Here is a 24,960-nt window from a genome sequence, read left to right as displayed (position 1 = left end):
AATCTATACCAAATAGCCAAGTCAAGCAGACATTATGAATACCTATAAGTAAGTATAACCACCAGACCATGGACATCATTTAGAGGGGGGGGGGGACAATTAAGAGCATTTGCCCCCCTTGCCTTAAATTAGGCCAGAAAAAATAATGAAATACTATCAATCTAAATAAACTTTTGCCCCCACTCTCAAAAAAACTGAAATAAAGTCATCCCCTTTTAGGGAGCGTAACCCTAGGGGTGGTTGACCTCGCGGCCAATGAGACTCCTGGTCGAATCCTATTAGACTGTTTATTATTTTATATTTACAAGTTTGTTAATGGACGAATACGGCGTGACGTTTCTCGTGATGTCGGAGTTCGTGCAGTTGATGATGCTCAGGATGGCTCAAGCTGCATGCGACAGGTGTCAGGAGTGTCAGGTGGGGGCGCGTAGCTGGCTCCTCAGGAAGGCTGCTGGCAACTGGTCTCTGTCTCGTGCCTCAGCGTCTCGTCTCTCGCTTCACTCTCGTGGATTGTCCTTGGGCCCTCTGCCAAAGTCTTGTGTCCACTACGGATCAACTCGGATCAACTGCCGTCTCCTCGTCGGAGTCCGGGCTTATATTCTTCTAGGGGATGCACCCTTGCTGGCCAATCACGCTTGTGCGTCGATCTCCTAGCCAATCGCTGGAGTCGCTTCGTAGAATTCGAGAAATCGGATGTTGCATATTTGGAAGCGAGTTTTTGCTTGCTCCGACTTTCGAATTCTACGGAAAGGGTTTGCTGTTGTGATGATTAATTGCATCCGCACCGTTTAGTCACAAAAGGGATTCTCTTAACGACCCGTGTTGTGTGGTCAAAAGAAATCCCTCTTGTGCCATGATGTTTGTCTCATTGTTAATGGTGAACATTCTTGGTTACGGGCATTAACAATGAGACAATTGCCATTTTTTTGTGCGTTACTATTCATGGTGGTCGACAGTCGCCACACCCTAAAGAAAATCTTAAAAAAAACAGTCTGGAATATAACAAAAAATATTTTTTAAATATATATCATTTCAGTAAAATCATATCGGAATACATTTTCACTGGAAAATATATATTTTTATCAGTGAAAATATAATTTACCTGCCCCTGGAAAAATCTGTAGCGATATCCCTGGATAAAAATAGCAGGGGAACCCCCCCCCCCTCTGAATTTGCCCAGAAAAATACATGTCATTAAAATAAAATACTAAGGATCATAATGAAATTGAATTTTTTTTGTCAACTTTAGCTCCTTCCTGGAAAAGCTAAAATGATATCCTTGAATAAAAATAGCATACAGGCAGAATGAAAATATAGGACTATCAGAATCTATCGCGAAAATATTTTTTAAAATATATCATTTCAGTGAAATCGTATCGGAATATATTTTCACCGTTAGATATATATTTTTACCGGTGAAAATAAAACTTATCTGGCAGGTGCAAATAAAATTATATGATTTCAATTTTTCCATGTGTAGTAATATATATATTTACATACTTATCATTATTTATTAACATGCGATGTATAAATATTACAGTGAATGTGTATTTTTCAGTGAAGTTATATTTTCACTAGTGAAGTCCAAATGTAGATACATATTTTTACTGGCAAAAGTACAATTTTACCGAAAGACGCTCGTGAAATTATATGCTGCTCTAATATTCTATGAAACACATTTTGACAGTTGCGAAACGTCCATTGCTCTTCAAACTCATACTCAATCTAATTAAAGTTTTAAAACTAATTATAGTTCTAGAACTTTCATTAGGGCAAGTCCAAAATACAAATCTCTACGTGACAATAAGTGGAAGAAGAAGTAGAGATAGACGTCGCATCTTGCATATTGCTCCATAGTTTGTTTGCACTTCGATATAAACATTATGTTTTAAAAATAGAAAAATTACTACTGATTTCTGACATGAGAGTATTGGTCAAAGTGTATTGAAACCGAATTTTGGTTAATAGGAGGGCGCAAAAACAATTATTACTTCTCAGAAGTCAAAAATTCACGTCAAAAGCAATAAAATCGTGTCGGCGCAGTCGCGGTGGATTCATGCTACGGCGACGGTAATTCATTCGATTCTTACTTACGTTAAGTCGTAATAATGTTATAAAAAGTTTTAATATGAACGCTACATAACCGAGCGTTTCCAACTGCGACGGCACGATTTTATTGCTTTTGCCGTGGATTTTTGAGTTCTGAGAAAAGAGAACGTAACATAACTAAGCGTTTCCACTGCGACGGCACGATTCTATTGTTTTTGACGTGGATTCTGAATAGGGACTCACTTAAATTTGGCCAGAAAAATGAAATACTGTGAATCTTAATGAAGTAAAAATATTAAAAGAACAACCACTGATTAACCAACTTTTGCCCCCCCCCTCTCTTAAAAAAATCTGAAATTACGTCCTTGCATCAGAATGAAAATCAGGGAATCAGTGACATAAAAATAATTAATTAGATGTCGGTCCTTCACTACCGTGAGGTAACGCAGCTAATGAGTGTATGCAATACGTATACCGAATGAAACAAAATACATTTTTTTTTGTTATGTCAAAATGCATAATTATAGATCATAAACGTTTGCTTTTTAGTCGTGTAACTTAAATTTAAAATAATCAATAGCCAAAAATAGAAAATATACAATATTTAATTTGAAATCAATAATATATGATAAAAAGGAAGTAATGCAACTACAGCGAACATCACTAAACTTTTTAAGAAACGGGTCAGATGAGAAAATAAATTATTAGATATACATATTTTCCTATTTACACTATGTATATGTAAAGTGTACATATCATATTAAAGTTTAGCGCGAGTTATTTTTACACTAACAACGGCATCGCGATCTTATTATTTTGCGAGTGTCTGACGCTTCAAAGAGTCTGACTCTATCATTTCGTAAATCTATATTAGAATATGTATTGTTTTAGATATATTTACTTCCTACTTTAAAATAATTTAAAAATCAGACAATTTAAGAATGAATTTGAAACTTTATTATAATAAAAATGTGACATATTATAACAAGATGCGTTTATTCGACTTTTCTTTAGTTAAAACGCAATCGACCGTGTTGAATTAGTAAAGTAGATTTATGAGCTATATATAATAGTAATAATTTACGAGTATAGATGGATGAACGAAATCTTATCCTCGCATTATAAAAAAAAGTTAGTCCTCGTTTCTCGCTTCTAACCAATAAACTTAGCGAATCAAAGATTCTTTTCTCTCGCATTAAAAGTGTTTATACGTGTATTTTCCTATAAGCGCAAAAACAAATAATATTGATTACCTGATGGTTAGGTTGATGAAACAAATATAATCTAAATATAAAACACAACAAAGCGGTTTATGAAGTAATGAACTCCATTACGCATTTAATTCAATCCTAAATAAATCACTTTTAACATAGTTTCGCTTTCGATATATTACCTATTAAATTACGCATGGATAGCGCCCGCAATCCACGATCCACAATCCACAAATCCAAATCCAAACTCACACTAACAACACTAACTTTTCAGTACAAACTTTCGCCCGCGTGCGGATTACCAAAGCGTCCGCACCGCAATGGTAGACAGAATAGTCTGAGTATAGAGAGCGAAGCGGACCTCACAGACCTCACGGCTCGGCGCGCGTAACTGAAGTGCTTTCACGTGAAACGTCCAATGAGTCACGAGCCAAATGTGTGCAACCACTGACCGAATCGCATCGACTGACGAGCGCAAAAACGAGAGGCGATCCTCGATTAATCGCGTCAGCGCTTCCAAAACGACAGCCGATAATATTTAACATATATAAATAGAAACCCACTTCGAACGCAGTTCTTATAATAGACTCAAATATCTCGATATTTGTACGTGGAAGACGAGAATGTTATAAATGTTTAGGACTTTTTTAGCAAAAACGAATCACATACATACAGTCCGTCCAAGATATGAACGCTCATCGTCACAGTATTGGTGAGAAAATATAATAAGGTAACCATGTGAAATTACAAGTTCAATTACTTTTTTAATTTAATTTGTTGAGGAAAGTGTAAAATATTACTTTATTACTTATTTTGTTTATTTATATACATATTTAACTCAAAAACATGAGAGCAGTTTTGGTATCACTCTCCAGGTTGAATATCTGATCAATATATTATATTTTAAAATACCAATAGAATATTACAGGAATTGTTTTATTGATTACAAAATACCACAACATGACAATAATTTATAATAAAAAGATAACACATTATAATTTTTAATTTAATTTCCAACGTATGGTCACCCTCGCCTTAAAACAGCCCTGATTTAGTATTGATAACGTTCTCCTATCGGTGTTAACAAATTCGCGGAAAACTGTGTATGTATGCATGCATGCGTACACGCACCCTTATTTCCAACACAACGATGATGAGCGTTAACATCTTGGATGGACTATACATATAACAGGTTATAATATGTCACATTTTTATTAGGAGAAGATTTTGAATTTATCTCTATTTGTTTGCTTCCAAAGCCAACAAGGCCATTTAAAGTTTCATCGCTTTTCAAATTATTTTACAGTAGGTAATATTTTTTTAATATTCTAAATAGGATCACTTTATTAAAATTTTGATCACCAGCTGCAGTTATATGCCACGCAACTAATAGCAGTGAAATCAGCTGTATATATAGCGCTATATGTATATAAACGCTTTTATATATAAATATAATATAAAATATGGTAGAAAATTAGTTTTTAATACAAATAAAAACATTTAAAAAATAATCACTCGGAGTTGAACCGAAAAACATTAAAAACCGATATCTATTCCGGAACGAAACCGGAACTGAACCGATATATATATCGGTATTTTTAATTGAACCGGAACGAAAAAATAACGGTTCGATGCCATAATTTTGATAGCGTTAAAAAATGTCACCTCTTATCAAAACATTAAAAATTCCTAAAAAATCATAAAAACCGAATTTTATTTAAAAAAATATTAAAAATAAATAAACTAAATATAATGATAGAAAAGTGTTAAAGTAATACAAAAGAGTTGTAAAATAAATTAAAGTAATTAAATGTAAAATTTACTATAAATGCAATATAAAATAATAATAAATAACAAAAGAAATAATTATGGAAAAATACCTAAAATTAACTAACTCTTATGTGTAAAATAACAAATTAACAGATATAAATCACTACTTAAAGTAGTAATATATTGAGACAATTTTTTTGCTGGTCGGCGTCAACAAAGAGCATTTATCTGGCGGTCGGAAGAGGACAGCGCCGATTCCGACCGCGCGCTCGCTGTTAACTTAAACGCCATACCTATAACTCGGTTTTAAAATTGCTTTTTATATTAAAAATGAAAGATATTATTAACAAAATTTAAAATGTCTTGTTTTGTATTATGATATTACAGCTACAATGATATCATTGATTAAAAATACATTTTAGAAACTTTTTCTACGCATTTTTGAAAATGCGAAATTTCACCTTTTTCCAAATTGCACTGACACAGAATTTCGCAAGAAGACACGACATGACATTACTATGCAGTTATGCACATTTAAAATATATTTTAGCGCACGTGTATCGCAAATGTGACCTTTATACATATATTTAAAGAGACAGACACAAAGGACCGATTTACTCCACAATGACAAGAGCGATAATTCTGATTATTCGGTCAGAGTTTCTGATCATTTTCCTCAATAAAACAAGCAAGAACTGTTTCAGATAGAATAGTTTTAAATAATGATTCAATCGAACTAATGAGACGATTTCGCAAGTAGAAATTACAAAGGCTAATTTATCGGTGAAAGCCAGTTACGGTTCATCCTACATTTTGTATCAAATATTACATAGTAAAATTCCATAAGCTACAAAGTATAAGATTATAATTTTTTTTATGTGTTACAAGGATTTCATATTGGACCTTTAATATTCAACATACTACACATGTGATTTATAAGGACCTCGATTCGAGATTGACTGAAAGAAAATATAAAATATCAAGTAACATGATTTTTTTTTTAGTGTATAGTTCAGAGAAAAATAATCATCAAGAGGAAATTTATTTAACGTGCTTTTTTATCGATGTATGATTTAGTATATGTAAAGAAAATATAAAATATCTACTTAAACAAATATTTTAGTATGATTTTTTAATACATAGTTCAAAGAAAAACATCTTACGATATTTAAAATCAGAGATTTTTACAAAAAAAATCTTCAAGAGAAAATTTATTTCAAGTACTTCTCTAATGTATGATTTTTCTGTAATAGTAGAATTGACATAGACACCAAGACATTTTAAAAAATACTTTTAAGATAACTCATGAAACATTGATGATGCAAAGCTTATTAAGTTTATACCAAAAAAATTTAAAAGCGAAAATTGAAAAAATTTAATCGTTGCGATATATTTTCTGAAATCATATTCTATGCGAAATATTTAAATTATGCATTAAAAAATATCTACTCATAATATTTATCTGATAATTAATCGTGTTTTCTTTTCTGCTCAGTGTTGCCATATAGCGAATTTTCAGTCCAGGTCAAAAGCAATAAAATCGTGCCATCGCGGTGAAAACGCTCGATTATCAAGCGTTTATATTAAAACTTTTCATAACAATATTACGAGTGAGAATCGAATAAAGTACATCTAAACCAAATTTTGCCCAATAGGAGAGCGCAAAAAACAATTATCACTTCTCAGAAGTAAAAAATTCACATCAAAAGCAATAAAATCGTGCCGTCGCCGTCGCAATGGGAACGCTCGTTACCGAGCGTTCCCACTGCGACGGCGCCGACACGATTTTATTACTTTTGACGTGAATTTTTGCCTTCTGAGAAGTGATAATTGTTTTTGCACTCTCCTATTGACCAAAATTCGGTTTGAATATACTTTGATCAGCCCTCTAATATTAGAAGTCCATAGAATTAACGGTAAGGATAGCTATCACATCTTATAAGATAGTGTAATATCAAAATGCAGACAAACTATGGGGCAATATATGAGATGCCATGTCTGCTTGTACTTATTCTTCCGCTTATTTTCCCCTGAGAGATAAGTTGGCTTAGTTTGTATTTTGGACTTCATAAAAGTACTGAAACTATAATTTGTTTTAGACTTTCATTAGGTTAGGTTTGGGATTGAACAGCCAATGGACGTTACGCAACTGTTAAATTGAATTTCATATATATTTTATTTTATCAGTTAAATTATATTTTTGATAGTATAAATATATATCTACTAGTGAAAATGTATTTGGACTTTACTAGTGAAAATATAACTTTACCAAAAAATAGTTTATATAAAAAATAATTTATATTTTCACTAGTAAATATATATATGTATATACATATATGTACATTTAAACTAGTGAAAATGTATTTCGATATGATATATCTTAAAAATTTTAAAAGCAATAATATAAAACAAAAAAAAATGAAAAATCTAGAAATGTTTCCATACTATTTGCTTGGCGCATTTTAATATCACATATGCAAAGGCCAAACTTTTCAGCGTCAACTTTGTCATGACGTCACGAGCGTTAGGCCATGCGCAAATATCAATAAACTTCAGAAATGAATAAAAAGTTCTGAATAAAAGACGAAAAGCATTGGCCAAAAAGTTTGGAAAGCAATATGATATAATAAAAAAACATCGTGCTCTTATATAGTCTGTTCACTATGTGATTATTGTGTTTAATGTTGTGCAGCAATAAAAATAATCAGGTTTATTCAATTAGTATTGAAATTGTATCTTCTTTTAATAGTCATTATAACTGTGCGTTATTATGATTGCGAAAACATTATTAATCGAAAGATAATAAAATTCGATAGATAAAACGAGCGATTAAATACTTTTTCTGGTCAACATAATCAAAATCCGATCGAACGTTTTGTTGTTTTCCCAACATGGCAGGAACGATAATTGCTCAATATGCTATCTTCTTCGATGTGAATTAACAATAGCACTTAATGGTCTTGAAACAATGCTTCTTATCGATCGATAACCAATGCAAATTAATTAGCACAATTATCAAGATAATGATTCATTAAAATCACAATAATAACACTATCGCGTGCGTCTTTGCATCCTGCCTCAAAAGGATATCCTTTGTGTCGTTTCATCATGGATCATAGAATATCACATTATGAAGAGAGAGCATCGGAACAGGTTCAATACGATCAGCTGCTTGTGACGTCACGCCCCGTCACAGGTATGTGACGTCACGGTCAGCTGCTGCCATTGTCTCGGTGTAACCTACAAGGTTGCACGAAAGGTAGCTAATGAAACATGAAAACTCGTATGTGAGTCAACGTTAATAATGAACAATGGAGATCACCCAAAATATTTTGGTGACCGCAAAATTAAAAGAGTCCATACACATTTTTAATCTTGAGCCTCGATAACACCCGTCCTTGAATAATTATAAATTGAAACCATTTCACTTAGCTTTATCTATATGGGTTGACCCAGAACTGAGAACAATTACACGGTGGCTGTGATAATTTCATAAGCAATAGTCACGCTTTCGATTACGTCGATTGGTTGATCATCTGTTGCATAATTTCTTTATTTTGTGAAGCAGTTATTCTCTATCACGTGATTTATGTTCATCTTGATCTTATTCGAATCTAAATTTGTTTATTGTGAATCATGCTTTATGAAAACTGTTCACTATAATTTGCAAAAACACGAGGCTAACGGATATTAAACCCACAATACCGGTTCGAGCTCATCAATATGCTAGAGATCATCTTCTGTGTAAGTTGTCTGATATGTTTTATATTGGTGATATACCAAAGCTCTTATGTACAGTAAATATGCGTATATTAAAGCTACTCATTGATATATTTATGTACATACCTAAGCCTAAAAGTTGTTAAAACTAATTAAATTATAAGCTTATAGTACATATTCGACAAAAAAATGCATTTAAAAGGTTGGTTCAAAACGTTCAAAGTCATCGCTTGGACTATCACCCTTATACGATTTTACGTACTAGCGCTCGTCGTCGTGCAACGAGAGGGAATATTAATTTTAGAGCAAACATTAATATATTATGCAGTAATATAATTGTATATGCAAACTTTAAATATAGAAGAGAAATAAATGTAATTTATTATATTTTATATAGAAAAATATATATTTATATAGAATGGAAAGAAGCCATACATATTAATTTAACTAAATAAAATAATGTGAAAAAATGCGTTAAAATCGAATAATGCGGTCTTTAAATAATCTACGACATGCAGAAAGTATAGAAACTAAAAATATAGACTCGGACTTTGCATTCCAAATAATTGAGAGTAAGAAATAACTTTAATGTCGAATTGCATTTTTCAAAGCACTTATGTACTTGATTTATAACCTACTATATAACCAGTTCTGTAAATTGAATGATAATATTTCTGACTGCACAACTCAAATTTAAATATAATGCTGCATAAATCTTGCTTTTGTATTTTTTCATTATCTTATTAAAACAATATAAAGAAATGTGATAAAATCAAAAATATTGTTTTTAAAATATTTTGGAGCATACAGAAACAAGACAAACTTGAAATATTGATTTAGACTTTGGGTTGATGCAAGAATTTGACATTTTTTATGATGCTAACAATTTTTTTTCTCTGAATTTATGAATATCATCTGTTTCTTGCTACTTGTCGCTCATTTTTGGCTTAGCCAGCGAATAATAGAGAGCCATAATATTTTTCAACCCTTTGAGCGGTATCGCCGTACATGTACGGCGATCGATCTTTCTCTGTTTTGAGGTTCCCATTTAGTTATATATTTACATATGTATATAACTAATGAAATAAAAAACATGATATTTATTTCGATTTAATATAAATATTTCTTATAGAATATAATACAAGTAAATTAAAGAGGACGATATAAATGAGCATAACAAAAATATTTTATATTAACTTAATAAAAAATATTGAGAGCCTCTGAATTAATATGAAAAAAAATACACAAAATCCGAACATTATATACAAAAATTAATAAAACATACTAATACAAAAATTAGTAAAATAAATCTAGCAATAAAACGTTAAAAATCATTGATTTTCTTCTATGATTTACTATAAATGCAATATAAAAAAATAATAAATAAAAAACAACAGAAATAATTTTGGAAAAATATGTAAGATTAACTCACTCGCAGGTGTATACCAACAAAAAAACAACTGTGTATACATTAACTCACTACTCAAAGGGTTAATGTCAAACGAAAAAGTCTATATACGATACATACTTTATGAATATTTTTAAGGTAATTCTGCGAAATATACGGGTAATATGCCACTTAAATTTAACTGATATTGGTGAATAAATTACATACCTGGCGACCTTCGAAACCTGATGGTGACAAGTTGAAGGTCACAATTATTGCCATTGCTTCACTTCAAAATACCAAGGAGATTACACTAAAGAAGGGAGTGAATCAGTTAACTGTTGTGAGACATTTGCATCGCATAACAATGATGATTTGATTATTCTTCAATTCTCAAGCGCCAATCAATTGGACTGTGCTAATTTGAGTGGCAGACAAAGGCAGGAGCCTTTTTGGCAGCGATTGGTAATTGGACATGAAATATGGGTTATCCACCATAATATGACACAGCCAAACGTAATTGTGATCAAATAACACCGCTCTTAAAAAATATTGTTTTTAACTATGACAAACAAGCTAAGATAAGTGAATTTGTATATTATTATGCGCCACCATACTCTCCAGACCATGCTCCTTTATTTAAAAAATGGCATTTAAAAATTGTTTAGATAACCAAAAAATAAATAAAAAAGCTCTTAATTTATTTTTTTGCATCAAATCACAGAAATTATATTTTAATTGCATAAGCTTCTATGTTAAAATAGGACACCACCGTGAGAAAACTTTTTGAAAATCAAATCAAAGAACCCGTCATCGATCAGAAAGATTATTTATATGAATCGCAAATGCCTCGTAAACGGATTATACGTACATTTGGGATTTACATTCAAAACGGACGTTTGTAATTTGCTCTAGTGCTTAGTGATTGGACGTCCCACCGAAAGTGATGGAAAACAAAATACGCGGGCAACTAATAATCACACTTCAGAGTCATCAGAACTTTCTAAGCTCACTAAATTCGAAAGAACTTTAACCAAGATGAGACCGACCCAACTTCAGACCATCGAAGACAGTAGAAGCCGTCGCTTTTTTCGCATTCCTTGGTCCAGCTTGATCAAGGAATGAAAAAACCTTATGGATAATCTTCATGACTACTTTTTTTTAAGACAGAATCCCCATGCTTCTGATTTATTATGTTTCTATTTTAGAAAGCTTCTAAGAAAATTTAATATATTTTTTTATATTTTTATAAAAATAAATATTAAATAATACAACAACAGTAATCACAGGTTATTATATTTTTGTATTTTTAATATTGGAATATTTAGTCTAATTGCCGAAACAAATAAACTAAATTAACTATGGTAAATCGCTTTTGTATTTTTGTTTTCAAACTCGAAAAAATTGCAATTCGGTCATTAAAAACTTGAGGCCGTCAGAATGTTTTCAGATCACATGAGAGTTAACCTAGAGTTATTTCTAGAAAAATTCTCAACTTATTTTTAACCCAAAGGGCTCCCAAAATTGCTCTACCAATAACATGAAAACGACTATATGAATGCCAATAATATTAGTAGCTACGTACATTCATATATCAAGGTTAGCACTATATCATTAGCATCATCACTAATGTGCTATGTGTCAATGACCTCGAATGTTTATTGAGCAAACGACATATAATAATTTCATTATACACATTTTCCAAGAAGACCCTTTCACATTTCCACGGAATGATTAAAACGATTCTCATACTACATCGATCCAGATGAAAATCGACGGAAACCGCAACCACAAACGTCGTTTACATAAAATCTAATGATAAAAGTGAAACGTCAGATTCTTCAAATGTACAGTCCCATTGGTGAGAGTCCCAAGAAAGTGGATAATTGATATTGTTTGAGCTGGAATTGAGAAAATTGTCCGAGTGATTACGATCTAGTGTCTCGTGACTATAATCATTAAGTGATCCGTGCCTCAATCAAGGACAATGTGACTAATTCATCCATGGTGTTTTTAATAGCAATTTAGGTTGAGTGTACATTATACATATAGATGGTTAGATAAAACTATTGTAATATGAGCTTATTAAATGCAAAACTTTATGGGCCTGGTTTCACTGGCCTCTTATGCCTGCACTACACTCTCTGGAAGTTGTCCGAACCGAAGTTACAACTGAAGTCGACCGAGATCTACGACTTCGAGTAAGCGACCACACTGTCGCAAATTTCATATGCCGTCCGGACGGCGGCTTCTGTCACGTACAGCTGGCATATTTGCGCGCGATAGAAAAATGTGCCAAATAAAACTTTTCGGTCGTAAATATTCAATTTAGACAAAATATTTGTCGGCTTTTGCAAAATGCCATAGGGGATAAAAATGATACTTCAGAATACGAACATCACATCTGTGACTATCCTAGAATTTGTCGTCATCGATTCTAAATAAGAATTCGTTATTTATATAAACCGATCTAGGAAAATACATAAGGATATTCGAAACGATTTTTTTAACAAAATCAAGTACCACTAATTATTTTTTAATTATTTAATTTTATATGAAAAAAAAATATAATAACGATATCTGTTAGAAGAATATACTGTCAAAAATATAATTAATCCCTTTTGGTGCCCTAAAATATTCAAAGATGTCTGTAAGAGTCTGTTGAAGTCCCCGATAAGCATGTGGTATTATAACTTGACTACGTGACCACGATGCAGCGCTCGACATGCGTGTTGACCATAGGACGCCTACGCGCATACTGAAATTAAACCGAGTTACTCGTTCTATCTCAGTTTGCGAAAAACCATATCATTGTCTCTCTCACTGTCGTCACTTAACGCGCGAGAGAGCGAAAGGGGAAGTATCTCACCGCTCTCGCTCGAAAGAGCAGCTCTGACTTCGGTCGGAGCGCTCGAAGCTGACCAAGTCGACTGAATTACCCCCATTTTACCTCCCGTTCTTGGTAACCTCGGACAACTTCCGAGAGATTTTAGAGCGGGCATAACCGAACTCCACCGAAGTATCTCACTAAATTCTCCGTCCTTGGCCAACCTTGGCCAACTTCCAGAGAGTGTAGTGCAGGTATTATGATTTTACCACTGCATTTTTCACTCAATTCTAAAATATGAAAATATAAGAAACGCTTAAATCTGCGGGAAACGCTAGAATCTTGAATAGAATATTACAGAGTGCATAATATTTGAGATTAGGTTAAGAATATGAACATTGAATGGTTGAATTATATTAATTTTCACAATACTACCCTAAAAATTAAAATAATTATGTTTTACATAGTATTCATGAATATTGAAATTAAAAAATTGGTCCTACTAAAAAGTTTTATTTATTTATTTATTTGACTAGGTTTTTTTTAACTAATATAGCTAATTGTTTATACACTAAGCAAATATATATAAAATATAATAGAAACATAAGCAGAAAATAAAAAGAAAGACTTTAATAATATAATTAATTTTTCGAAATATTAAATTATATTATTAAGACTAATCAGTAATTTTTATTACCAACAAAATTCCTACAAAGAAAGCACCTCTTTTAATTCCTGGTAGCGAACATTAACAATCCGGAGATTATGCAAGAACTTTGTTTCGCAAGAACAGGAGCATTGGACAACTCCCCAATAAACATAGCTATCTGTCTGATAGAATTGATTTGTTCTCATTCAGGTACTCACAGTTGATGGACACATTGTGGTCTATCATTATTGTATATGAACTTATTTAATGTTCTGTAAATATATGTATTTTTTTCTTTGCAGGGTGCATTATTGTAAATCTGTTATGTCTGTTACATGTACTTAAATAAATAAATATTGACAGGTTCTTCCGGAACGCTTTAAGATGTGTTTTCGGTTTATCCATGCAGTTGACGTGTCACGTGCATGGCACAGACTTTTTTATGTTATTACTTTCACGCGTCATAATCTATTGGGCATTTTTATTTCTAAAATATGACAATGTTTCAAGATTTATTAAATTAATAAAAATCATAGATTTCATAAAAAAATAAATAACTTTTAGAGCGGAAATTTCAGTATTTAAATAGTTCAAATAGTTAAAATTCAGGAAGTTTGAGTTGCAATTTCCAAAGTTTACGTTTCTAATATTTGTCTACGTGATAATTATCATTATTCATAAAATTACATTATTCGTCACAATCCAATTAGCAAACACACGTCACGAATAGACACTTACCGACAAATTAATACAATTTCGTAGCAACAAAACAAGATTCGTATACAGTTTCACCGATTTGCGTCGCTAATTTGAGCGACAAATAGTCACAAGGATCAAAAATATGTTGTTCGTTTGCCCAGTGCTAAATCGATAAACGTTAGCTAAGAGTAAAAGCATGTGATGCGTTTAACACCAATTTGAATCATGTTTGCTCTTCTTAATAATTTTTCATTCGCGTGCACTTATGGCAGTATCATTTGGAAGCATTTGCCAAAATGTTATGTGTCCGAAATAACTACGTTATAAAATTTCTGCAGATCATCTCTGATGCTCAAATCCTGTTTGTGCAATAAAAAGAACGTGGGCAGCGGTGACCAAGAGTGGTTTCGTAAGGCCAATTTTTCGCATGGCAACAGGCCATTGTGGTAGCACGTGGTCGTTGGCTGACTATTGAAATTGCCAGAACCTGCTGTTCAGTTCGGAACCAGTTTCGCGACGATTAACCCAAATGGTGCTCTTTTTTCGTTTTATAAGGCCGTTTGAAAAAAGACATTGACAGTTATCACGAGGCGAGCATGTGCTGTTTTGGCATCATATGGTAGTTTTTTACTGCTGGTATTATGTCATAGCTACGAAGATCAGAATTGTAGGTCAACAGTCTCCTAGCAACTTTTTTTTTATTTTTCCTCAATAATGCGCTGATTAGTCTAACGTTTCAAAGGAAATATTAAGAGAAAATATGACCAGTTTTTTTTTCTTATATGGTAAAAACACTAATAGTATTATTTCATATCTAATACCAGTCTTAAAAAAGAGTTAATTTCTAAGAATATTTAAGAACCGATGAAATGGAAAGTTCAGGTAATATTCTTTTAATAAAGAATAGTGTATTTTTTAAGTTATGCTTTCTCTAAATCAGATATTCATAGAGCAAATTATTAGGCTGAGAGATGTTATAGCGAAATTCCATCAGTTAAAGTTTGAGTAAGACTCGTTTGAAACCATTGATTTATAACATATTATATCCTATTTTTTTTCTTAGTTAATTAAAGAATTTTCTAATAATTATTGACATGGTATAAAGCATATTAAGGGCAAATATCTAAAATTTATATCAGTTCACATTTAAAAAAAATGATTAAGTAGCAAAAGTTTTTGCTATTGTGTTCTGAGAAGAGGATTCGGCCCGATTTTTAAAAAAATATGCTTTACGAAAAAATCTATTATATAATATCGATTATCCGAAAGAACCTTATGGGGAAGATATTCATACAAAATTGTAAATCATTTAAATTTGCTCAAAAACATATTTATATGATTGATGATTGTGATATCAACAGGTACGTACGGTAAGATACTTTCCGTTTCGCTCGCTCGCGTGTTAAGTGACGATAGTGAGTGAGAGATAAGGGTGTGCGTTCCGCACGTTCTTATCTCTCACACACTCTTGTTACGTAACACGCAAGCGAGCGAAAGGGAAAGTATCTCACCGTATGCGCCTAATATTTATATAAATAATATGCGATTTATTTTTATTTTAATTATTGCACATTTAATATTTATTTTACAATATCTTAATAAAATTAATTTAAAAAAAATATCCATATTCATTTCTACTCATGTGAAACGTTAATTAAATTTTAAAAATACATAATGAGCATCGATTTATTCTCCGCTTCTGCTTTCAAGCAATATGGTCTTTCAAGCAATGTTGTCTTAGTTCTAAGTCATGGAGATATCGTTTTCCAGAAATAAAATGTACGGATCAGAAAAAAAAACGATTTTTTCTGGTACTATCGGTATTCAATTTTAAAATATTGATAGTATCGAAGGTAGATTTTTGCCTTAAAACCGGTATTACGGTATTGAAAATCCTAGTAGAACCTAATCTGTTCCACATTAATGCACAAACAATTTGTTTTATGGAGAAATTATTTAAATTGTCCTCAAAAATATTTAAAAAATAATAATATCTACAATTAAATATTGTATTATTATTATAATCACATTATATATATATATATATATATATATATATATATATATATATATATATATATATATATATATATATATATATATATATATATATATATATATATATATATATATATATATATATATATATATATATATATATATATATATATATATATATATATATATATATATATATATATATATATATATATATATATATATATATATATATATATATATATATATATATATATATATATATATATATATATATATATATATATATATATATATATATATATATATATATATATATATATATATATATATATATTACATACATATGTATATATTTTTATTTATCAAAATATCTCGAGAATTATTGAAAAAATTGAGAAGTGAAAATGAGAATTCCTGTATTTCTATCTAAAGCATTGTTATCATCAAGCACTTATTATGTATATCATCATATAGTAAATCTTTTCCGGGATTTTTGTAGCCATCGGGAAACAACCACAATGGTTTCGTTTTTATATGACCACCCGGGAGACACACTCGTGTTTCATTAGAGAGGTAGAGTTTAAAAATACGGCATAATTGGTATAATTATTTTTCATTCGTCAAAGTTTATGTGCTAGAACATAATTCATCATTCAAGAGAGACCCGCTTATTTTAATACTACTGCTATATTTTAGACTCGGGTGTCTACTACAATTTTTTTATCAACCTCGACTACAGTATTTAATACTTCCACCTGATACTGACACCTGAATTACATATACAATTTTATTTACGAGTATTTCGCGATACGAGCATTTTTTAAAATTAACTTGATAAACGAGCAGTACATATTGCCGCACTTTCTCTACAATTGAGCCGATTATTATTCTTGCAATAAAGATATATCTTTTAGAAAAGAATTTGCGACACAAAGCTTCAAATTCATGGAGGAATACGAGTTTATTAAGATTGAGTTTATTCCTCTCAGCACCACTCCATTAGCGGAGTCCATGTATCAGCAGGACATTTCGAACTTCAAAAAGCTTTACACCAAATAACTAAATAATTTCAGCGATGCTTCAAAGTGACCAAAAAAAACAAATATTACCCGAATAGAAAATTCTTAGACTTTTATAAAAATCATTTCTACATCGAGAGCGTCCTCAAGATCATCGATAAAGTATGGAGTTGTATTATCAAGAGAACCCTCAATTTTCTTGGAGAAAACTGTGGCCTAATTGTTTTGACGGATATGCTCATAAACAAGAGCCACCAATTATGCCCATGAAAAGAACATAGAACTAATGGGGAATAAGGAAAATATTCAAGAGCTAGCGGGAAAACATGGTAAAGAACAGCATGATGTTACAAAGGATATCTCGTCCAAAGACGAGGAAAAAGACTCAAAAACCCCTCGCTTCAAAGTACCACCCGAATAAGGCTGTCTGTACCAGTGAGAGCCACGAATCTATTCAATGACAATTCAATGATACATTAATGCCACATCCTCAAAAGGAGTCAAAAGCAAGTGTCATTGGATAGGCTTCTACACTCTATTTGCGTCAATACAGTCAGTTCGAAAGCTATCCATTTCATCGTTATTCGTAATTGAGATGGTAGGTTTGGGTTTACTATTTTGAACAAATTTATAGAAATTAAAATCATTACCATATTTTTTATATTCATCAATCAATCGGAGTAATGATAAGTATATCGTGTGCTTCAATGCTAATGGTAGGGGGGTAAAATCAAACTTGACATCTCTTTCTCAATTATGAATAATGATTAAATGGGTAGCTTTTGGACTGACTGTGTTAACGCAAATAGAGTATAGTTAAAGTTCAACGAAAAGAAAAAGATTTCATTAAGCAATCAGTGTAAATAATAATAAAAAAATTGCATTAATTAATTTTATATAAATATTTTTGAGTTTTGGAACAATAAATTTACTTAATTTCTAATAGGAAAATTTTCTTTGATATAAGAATATTTTGAAATATTTTAAATACTGAAGTACCACTGTATATATACTTATAAAGTAAAGATGCAAAGTTTAATAGTGTTTATTTTTAATATTGATTTATTTAGAACACTGTTTTAATAATTTTTAATGCATTTTGTGATTCTAGGAATTTCTAGATTTCGTGTCACTGATTTACGTTATAATAGTTTATGACAGCCTAAATTTCGATACAGATTCATATCGTACATTGTCAATCAATGCGTGACATTGTTAATGCAATCAATCGTAAAACGCCTATTAAAATTAAAGGGATTATTTTTATTATTTTGTAATGAATTCATAAGTGAATACGGATAGCTTTTATCATGAAAGACAGTTATTCTTTGAATGAATCAATGATATAAGAATTACTACTTTGCATCAACAGTTTCTCTTTTCATAGAAAATAAATATAACACTAAGCAAACCTCGCGCTTGTGCAAGCATAACGTTTATGTCACGCGGACCCTGACGGAAACGGCAGTGTTACCAACCGAAAAAAATCCTTGAACCTTTACTTTTCAAATATCTATCATAGTTGCACATCAGAAATTTCTTCTATATCAAGAAAATGAATGAAGATGATGATTATGTATAATCACACAGTGAATCTTAGAAGATTAATCTTTAATTAACTGCATCGTTAACTACCAAGTTATCTTCCTGTTACCATAATGCTTTTACTTTAGTATTTTATCGTCGGCTAGCTCTATAAATATTTATACATTTTAAAATATTTATACTATTGACATCAATATACTACATCACGATTTTTCATAATTCAGAATATTTTATGATCAGATTTAAAAATGAGACAAACCATTATCTCGCGGCACAAAATAATCAACGATCGTATCTTATCGGGTCAATGCCAAAACACTTCCTAACAAATGGTCTGTGTTTTTCTTACAGTATGTGTACTTTAAATCCAAATCGAGCAAACTTTAAATTCATAGTGCGCTTCTCACAAAGAGACTCAAAGCAATTTCACTTTTATCTCAACGTTCTCCGAATGCATATCTACTGGATGAATCGTTTATCCCATTTCATTCCCTAAACCCAGACTTGGCAACATCTACTTTTTAACTGCAATTCCTGGTGAAGTTTTTCGACCTCTCGTGCCGTGTGTTGAACCCGAAAAATGAGTGAAAAACGAAGAAAATGTAACCCTTTCCATGTCTGGCAGTGATGTCCCCGTATGACCTCCAATAAAAAATTATTATAAATTCTACGAATGCACGTATTTCGACTTTACCGTGAAAATAAGGGAATAGGGTCAAGTTTCCGTAAATTTAATACTGGTTAGTATATGTAAGTGCGTGACGCACCTACGTTGAATAAACATAAGCCTTATGTAGATCAATTTAGATTAAATTTAGAAATATTAGTTCATTTACAACGCGTTGTATTCTTATTAATGTTAAATAAGAGAGTCATTTTGAATGGTTAATTAAATATTTTAAACAATATATTCTTGTATCCCAAAATAATTTTATTTTCAAGAGTAGGGACCACCGGTGCAGGTAAACGGCACTTGGCGCAAATACGCGTTAAAAGCGCAATAAACTAAAATGCTATTACTCTTTACTAGTATGCCAACAAATGCATTTATACGTAATAATCATACAATCCGAGAGATTAGCGTACCTAAATGCATCAACAGTCATTCGATCTTTCTACAACCACAAAATAATAATATTTCATTGACAATACGCAAATATTTTTATAAGAAAGACTTTCTTCGAAGGATAATCTGAGAATTTCTGGTTTAGAATCTGGGACGCCATTTCAGTTTTTTTAATATATCTATTTCATTAAGTATATAAATAATATATAACTATGCTGATCTTTGAATCACTGACATGTTATAAAATATGGAAAAATATATACATACAGATAATACTAAAGATAAATATAGGCTAGGTTAGTTTTGCTTATCGTAAATAAACATAATATGTAACTTTAAATGTTATTTTGTTATTAATGGCTTATATTTCGGGCGTCTAATCTGCATATAATTGTCTATCCTAGTTGTGTGTGTGCACACATTTACCGGTATGTGTGTACACAAACGTCACAATGTACACATTTACAGAAGCACGAATAGCAAAAATAAAAATAATATTAAAAATAAGTTAATAAAATAGACAACTTGTGAAATATTCACAACTCACGAAGAATAAGCAACACTATATATAGTAAACCAATATTAGATAAATGTTTAAATTGACATATTTGAATTAAATTTCAACGCCTTCGATTAAACGGGGGTGCACTGTATTCGAAACACTTGAGGGGTGAGCGACCCACACACGCTCGAAAGTGATTATTAATTAAACGTCCAAACCTTCGCAATCCAATTAAATCGCTCGGTGGAGATTTCAACAAGCTTTCGTGAACTTCCCGAGTTTTCGCAGAGACACTGAGATGTTATTCACCTCGAGCACTTAAACCCCACTACGATCGATAATTAAACTTCACTATATATTGAACTATAGTTCTGTGACGAAACGCGTTCGTAAACTTATTTATTGGCATATTTAGCACGTCCGTCATAAAACTCGTAAAGACCGGTCAAATCGGCGATAAATAATGCTAAGCGACGTATTTGCTTTACGAATGGGATGATACGACGATTTTAAATTGTATACATCCACAAAAGCCGAGATTGGTACGATGCTATCTACTTTGATTTGTATAAGGTTTTTTAATAAAATAATATTTTGAAATGAGACTATTTTTCTTATAGATTGCAATTGGACATGAAGTAATATTTTTTGTATTTTTTTTATATTGGTAAACTTAATAGTGGATTGCCTGAAATATTATTATGCTCAATTTGTCAGAAAAAATATTAAAAATAACATTAAAATTGCACTCATTATTTAAAAAAATCTAGCTTATTGTTTACATTTACACGGTAGTAGTATACATCCCCTGTCATTTGTATTCAATTGCTTTTAACTAAAACGCCGTTTTTTATGTTTTTTTTTTTTTACTTAAATGTAGTAATACAATCTTTGAATTTCCATATAATAAACTACAAAATTTTATCGATCTAAATATTTTTTTTTATTTGTTAGATTTTTTGTGGGGTTACACTAAGATCGTGTCTACGCCGAAACACCCGAAACGTTAGAGCACCTAAAAACCAACATCTAACATATATACCGCCCGAAATGTACGAAAAAGTCATCGAAAGAATCGGCTGTTGCAAAAGGTCCAGAAGCGGACATTTAATTGATATTATTTTTCATAAATAATGAAATACGTGAAACGTTTCATTATTAAAAATAATCCTCAAATTAGAACTCAGCTTATACACAACTGGAATAAATTGGCAAAAATTATACTTATTTTGATTAGTTAGCTGCGAAATATAAATTTCAATTTAAATAGTATAAATCGCAACTAAAGACCTTATTTAAAGAACAACTATTATTATAAAAATCATTTTTTACAGGCAAGAGTAAAAACTGATTTTCTGCTTTGATTTAAAACATAATAAATTTATATTAGAAATTAAGTGCGTTTTTACATCATAATAACCGCTTAAGCATTATTGAATATATACATACATACATTAAAAATTAAAAAAAAAAACACGAAAAAATAGAGAAAATATTAAAAAATATTTAGATTAGTAGAAAATTATTAGAAAATATTACAATATCAATTTTATATATACATAGCATTAATTTTAATATTTTGAGACACCTGTACTATATATGTATATATTTTATATATATATATATATGTATTTCATTGTATTATTTTCTGATAATTAAATTTTCATGTAAAAATAATTGCCAGGATCTTGAAGGGATCTTGTTAAGCTTAATAAATCAGTTGTTTGAGCTTTTAAAAGTATAGGTCCAGCATATGCTAGTAAAAAAAATATTTTAGTAGAAATGCCAATATTAATAGTAGTTTTCAATCGATTCCGATGCCCAGAAAAATTGTATCGACATAGCACCTCCCCTTTTAATGAATGATCAATTTTGTACATCCAAATTTTCCCAAGTTTGAAATGTTTATTCATAGAAGCTTTAAGAAGTGTGATTTTAAAGTATTTTTCATAGAATAAAAATGTCCAATATCTGGTTTTTCTACAATGAAAGGTGTTATAAAAATAATTTTATCCTAATTTTTGGTATAATGTTTTTGTTTCTTTAGGTAGGTAATGATTTAAAATCAAGTGATAATCAATTATTGTGTAAAATACCTTTATTACGAAAGTAATGCTAAAATTAATTAGAATTTAAATATTAACTTTTCAGATAATACTGAAACATTAACAATAGTTTAACATAAAAAAACATATTAAACTTTATGGCTTCATATTTCATGTTAATAGATTTTCATAAATGAATAGATCAATATTACTTAAGTACATACAATCACTTCTAATATTTTTGCGGCAATATTCTCATCCGTATGATTAATAAATAATAACTTTTTTTTACCCTTGCTATTCTAATCAATTATTGTTTACATTGCTTTAAAATGCGTTTTTTGCTTTATTAGCTATATTAATCTAAAAACCTTTCATTTCAAAAAGTAACCTAATCACTCAAATGACGATCTGCAACTGATTTTAAAATTAAAAATGCAACAGTTCAGATTATAGTATACATATATAGATAATAGTAATTAAATAAATTAATATTCCCTCAAAATTTAAGAAAATGAAATTTTGTTTATATAAAATAATATGTATGCACTTGATGCGTTTGCTCTTGTGCTTTTGCGGCGTTTTTGTAATATAAGCTGATCAATCCTCCTGAGTAAAAAAGGGTTGCTATCATCACATTTGTGTCAGTGACCAACTCACGCTTAACAAAAACAAGAATTGGTTGTTTGCCTTGCAATTTTTTTCCTTGTAAAGAATGCTTTGAGCTTGTAAAGAATGGCCAGCACTATCCATTTCGACAATAAAACAAATTTCGAAAAAAGGACATTGGCACATTTTCATATAAGGTCTTATATATTGTAATATAGTATTGGTTAGGTTTTTCTAGAAATATGCTTTCTTGCTAGCAAATAATAAATATATTATTATTATATAGAAAAGATATATCAAAATCGAACAAGACCCTATAGGTAATATAAAATTATATTTGTGGCAAAAATGGTATTTTTCAGGGGTGTTAAATTAAAGTGCATATTTGTAAAAATATCTTACGTGTGTGGGCCGCCCGCAGCCAACTTCACAACGATCGATAGTGGCGGCAAGGTCCCAACTGATTTTGTTGCTACAGCGAGCACTCTTCCCGGAACGCTTCTCGCATCGCCGTTCCCCCTCCAAAATGTACAATAATCGATGTGGATTTCGTTATGATTGAATATTACGCGACGGTAGCCACCGACCACAGCCATATCTCTGCGATCCTTCCTACGGGCCAGCTTCACCTACACTGCAAAAGGGGCGACCTTTATGTGCACCAGGGGCGCTCAACCGATGCACACCGATTTTTTTTTATGTTGTCAATCTATTATACATTGAAATATTCCGAGTGCGTGCGTATTACACACACTAACTCAAAACACAGCAGGGATATTTATCCTTGCATTATTGTATTATTAATATATTTTTAATTTTTACTGATTGTCAACAAAAAATGTTTCAGTTATTGTTAGTAATAAATCCGCGCTTTGAGGATCCCCGTGCGATATTATTTCATATAGTACGATTTTTGAGAAATACATCAAAACCGAATTTTGGCCAATAGAAGAGCGCAAAAAACAATTATTCCTTCTCAGAAGTCAAAAATCCACGTCAAAAGCAATAAAATCGTGCCGTCGCCGGCTCAGTGGGAACGCTCATTACCAATCGTTTGATCGTTTTTTATCTACATAACTAAAAGTGTATTACAATAATAATTTTACTAAAGCTAGTATATTCATAAATAAACTAGTTCGATTATGCAATATTTCTGCTTTTAGTATATATTAAACAAAACTGCTTTGAATAAACATAAGCTGTGTATCTAGAACCATAACTTTGGATAAACATAAGCCTTTACAGTAGACACAATTAATTTAATTAAAAATCAATAAATATTCTATATATACTTACATAGTATATATATATAAAAAATATATACTAAATTACTATTTTAAAGAAAAAATATAGCAACTTGCTATTAATCAATCTGTCTTGATTTAAAAGTACAAATCTAAAAAATATGTTAAAATTATATTGTGTAATAATTTTAATATTTGGTAATAAAAAATGTACTTGCATAATTAATACCATAACTCTCAAAGATCATATCATAAAAGCTCATAAATTAACACTCCAGCAATACGACATTATTACAAAACGTCTGTAGGAAATTTATAGTAGATACAACTTTTTTTAAAAGAATATTGTATAGTTAGATACCATGTTAGGTATATTTTAATTAGATATAAATTACAGTTGCAGCATGCAATTTTAAAACTGCTGTGGAATTTAAATCCCCAAAAACCCACTTAAGCCACGATCATAACTAGTACAATTATAATAGTTCAGACATAAAGAGCAGCGAAATGTAAGATAAATGAGAAATGAATGCTTCTCTCGTTCATTTTTTTGCATTCAAACAATTCATATAAATGGTTTGTTAGTACAACAGCTAATATTTTACAAAATATAAACT

At 30.8% G+C, this 24,960-nt stretch overlaps 1 protein-coding gene across 1 annotated transcript in view; it reads right to left on the bottom strand.

Annotated features, from left to right (window-relative positions):
- Positions 1–3,727, bottom strand: part of LOC148233549 (uncharacterized) — a 28,665-nt gene extending 24,938 nt beyond the window's left edge. The window contains exon 1 of the mRNA XM_088190725.1: positions 3,443–3,727. The gene's annotated coding sequence lies outside the window, so the exon portion shown is untranslated. The remainder of the gene's footprint in view (positions 1–3,442) is intronic.
- Between the last annotated feature and the right edge of the window lie 21,233 nt (positions 3,728–24,960).

Source organism: Plectrocnemia conspersa, unplaced genomic scaffold (genome assembly GCF_051122295.1).
Source record: "Plectrocnemia conspersa isolate PC_06_02 unplaced genomic scaffold, ASM5112229v1 ptg000008l, whole genome shotgun sequence".
Lineage (NCBI taxonomy): Eukaryota > Metazoa > Arthropoda > Insecta > Trichoptera > Polycentropodidae > Plectrocnemia > Plectrocnemia conspersa.
This window is presented reverse-complemented; position numbering and strand designations above follow the sequence as displayed.